The following is a 3632-nucleotide window of genomic DNA, read 5'->3' as shown; positions in this document are numbered from 1 at the left end:
TGATTTATCTTTTTGCCAGACTTGAAGTGGTCTAGTATTTGGACTAGACGATCATTGTAGGACCCTTCCAACTGAACTATTCTATTCTATTCTATTCTATTCTATTCTATTCTATTCTATTCTATTCTATTCTATTCTATTCTATTCTATCTATTCTATTCTATTCTATTCTATTCTATTCTATTCTATTCTATTCTATTCTATTCTATTCTTCATTGTATATATAGATGTAGAGGGTGGATACCTCCAGCAGCTGGGCTCAGACACTGTGTGTCGTCAATAGCTGCCCCTGGATACCAGCCTTTCCAGTTGCAGGCATCTGGACATACAAGCCCTCAAAGCAGCACCCCCATTCCAGATGATGGTATAGACCACCCCAGTCACACACACACACAGACTTTTAAGTTCACTCACTCCAGCTGCTCAGTTGGTGGCACTAATGATGAGGGCTATCTGACCTCCAGTTGCTGCACACACCCCCATGTTCACACATTCACTCAGAAGAGAGATTCCCTCACACAGGAAGGTGTTAGAAAATAAGTTTAATGAGAAGATAGAATGGAACACACTGGTCAGGGTCTCCACTAAAGAGCTAATAATAGGTCTGTGCAGTCCAAAAATGCTCGTGCCTGCATCCTATAATGTGTCCTCCACCCCTAGGCAACAATCCCCTTAGTCCAAATGGTGATCCAGAGAGCTGCTCTCAGTGGCTCCTTGATGGGTTTCACACCTGGACAACAAGGCTGATGGCTCTCCCAGGGCAGCTGTCCTTTGAGCCTGGTCTGCAACCAACCTCCGCAGCTGGTCAACTCCCTTACCCCCCCACCTGGGAATGGGGGAGGGAATTAGAGGGGTAAGGGAGACTCACAGGCTGAAACAGGAGCAGTTTAATAATGGCAATAAAATGAGAACAATGATGATGATAGAAAAAAAAAAATATATAAACAGGCAATGCACAATGTTTGCTCACCACCCGCCAACCAATATCCACCCGTTGCGGCTAGCAACCCGAGACCAAGATCCCACAATCGCAACCCAGAAGCGAGAGAGCTCCTTCCCGACCACCCCTCCTCTATATAGTGAGCATGACGTTCCATGATATGGAATATTTAATTGGCCATTAGGGTGGTGCTCTGTCCGTCTCCCTCCCTGCTCCCTGTACCCTTGTGCACGGGCAGACATGAGAGTCGGAGAGTCCTTGAAGTCTCGGTAGCAGCTGAAAACATCAGTGTGCTATCAGCATTCTTCTCCTACCAAACCCAAAGCTAAATCCAAAACACAGCACTCATCTAGTCCCTGAAAAGGAATATTAACTCTATTACAGCAGCAGCTCTGTAAGGAGCTGGGACAAGATGTTCATTGCTCAGGAGCTTGTAAATTGGGTTCCCACCTGCCACTGTGCCTCTGTGCTTCTTGGTTTGTGGAGATGGGTTCCTGATGAGCTGCTGGCTGTGCTGTGATGGGTCTGGGAGCAGCTGGGGCAGGATATTCACTGAGTTACCCTCCTGCCATGGTTAGTGCTTCCTTGGTGTGTGCAGACGAGCTTCTTATCACTTAACCTCACACAACCAAGAAAACAGAAATCTCCTGAGGCATCTGTCTTTGGAGGTGACATACATCTGCACTGGTATTACTTAACATATGATAGCAGATCATTGGAATTGCTGTCCAGAAATGCATCATGATTAGGGGAAAATCTGCAGTGTTGCACAGCCAAAGGCTTCACTCAGGGCTGCTATCACAGTCTTGTTTCTCAGACTATAGATGAAGGGATTTAAGAATGGGTACAGGACAGTGTTCAGCAAAGCTACAATTCTGTTTGTCTCCAAGGAAACATCTTCCAAATGATGCACATAGAGAGCAATGCAGCTCCCATATCAATAGCCAAGGAGGTGAGATGGGAAGAACACGTAGTAAAAGCTTTTTTCTCCCCAATGATGCTGGAAGGTGTAGAATACAGAGGAGAATGCCCGTGTAAAATGCCAGAGTTAAGCATAAGGAAGTCAGTATGACAAATGATGCTAAACCAGAGTCTATTTTCCAAAGCAGGCTGGTGTCAGAGCACGACAGTCTGAATAAGGGAGAACTGTCACAAAAAAAATGGTAGATCTTTTTGAGCCACAGAAATTCAGCTGGTAGAGAAGACCAGACGGTAACTCAGGAGCGTGATGCCTATGACCCAAGCAGCAACAACCAGCTGGATGCAGAGCTGAGGCTTCATGATGGCAGCATAATGCAAAGGCTGGCAGATAGCAACATAGCGGTCAAAGGACATAACAACAAGTAGAACAAATTCTGTAAAGCCCAGGGCAAAATAGAAATAGGATTGGGCAAAGCAGCTGCTTAGAGAGATGGTTCTCCTACCAGAACCCAGGATCAGAAACAATTTGATGCTTGTGGAGGATGTAAACCAGATTTCCAGGAAGGACAGATTGCTGATGAAAAAGTACATGGGGTTTGCAGGCGGTGATCCACACACACGAGGAAAATGATGGTTACGTTCCCCATCACTGTTGTCAGGTAGATGAGCAGAAGGGCCAGAGAGAGAAATAGCTGTAGTCGTCGATCAAGCCCGAGAAACCCTCTAGGGTGAACTCGGTAACCGCAGTTTCATTTTCTGGTCGCATGTGGAATTTCAGTTCATCCTGCTGAGACTGGAGCACAGCAACAAACATGTGTAGTATGTCACAGTCTGGGTGAAAAGTTCTATCCTTCCTTTTCTGCTTCTTTCCTTTCTAGCAGTCTTCCTCATAATACAGGCAGAGAGAGTCCTTCGAGCATTTCTCACACCCTGATTTGTATGTTTTACATTTCATTTAGTCCTCAGAGAATCTGCTGGCTTCCTTCTGCCTTTTTCAAACACTCACAAAGGATCCTTTCTCCAGAACAGAAGGTTTTCAAGAGGCTGTTAGCTTTCACCCTATTCATGGGAAATACCAAATTCACTCAGACCTGTTGCACACCTCTCTCACACCTACGTGCCAGACTCATTTCTTCTATTGCACGATGCTAGACCATCAAATCAAACCACATCAAATCCGTATGCTGAAAGCTATGCTTTCTACTTTTCAACACTTGCCTTTTTGGACTAGGAATCCCTGAGAATCTCTTGATTCCAAAATAAGTAATATCAAGTATCTCTTTTGTAATTCCATGCTTTCTTCCACAGCTTTGCTCTCTGTTTCCTCAGCAAAGGGGGAGGGGGTGGAGTAGGGACCAGTATCACTGTCTTCTTTAGTGCTCTCAGCAATGACTGAAATTTATTATGGTTCCACACAGTCTGTCACACAGTCTTGTCTGACATCCGCCTGCACTGAAATGCCCTTGTTTCCAAGCAGTTGCTCATTGATGTTACTATCAGATGCTGACTAAACGCAGAGCAAGAGAAGAGTATCTGGAAGAGATTTGTAACCTTTCTTTCTCATGTCAGTTATAGGTTGGGAGGACCCAGCCTCTAGTGTTTCCTCTTGTCTCCACTGACTACAGAGGGAGCCTTGGGAAAACAAGTTCTCACAGGCCCGGAGGTAATTAGATGAAACTCACTATTCCAGTCTCAAATCTCTGGTTTATTAAGTTACTGTTTTTTAAAATGAAAATGCTCATCTAGCAGAAGGAAGCACAAGAAAAATACA

General features: G+C 44.9%; 1 pseudogene; it reads right to left on the bottom strand.

Annotated features, from left to right (window-relative positions):
- Positions 1–1685: 1685 nt before the first annotated feature.
- On the bottom strand, positions 1686–2627 carry LOC122154115 (annotated as a pseudogene).
- Positions 2628–3632: the final 1005 nt, after the last annotated feature.

This window comes from Tyto alba, unplaced genomic scaffold, assembly GCF_018691265.1.
Source record: "Tyto alba isolate M040663 unplaced genomic scaffold, T.alba_DEE_v4.0 Super-Scaffold_31, whole genome shotgun sequence".
In the NCBI taxonomy this organism is placed as follows: domain Eukaryota; kingdom Metazoa; phylum Chordata; class Aves; order Strigiformes; family Tytonidae; genus Tyto; species Tyto alba.
Note: the sequence above shows the minus strand (reverse complement) of the source record. Positions and strands in the feature narration are given on the sequence as shown.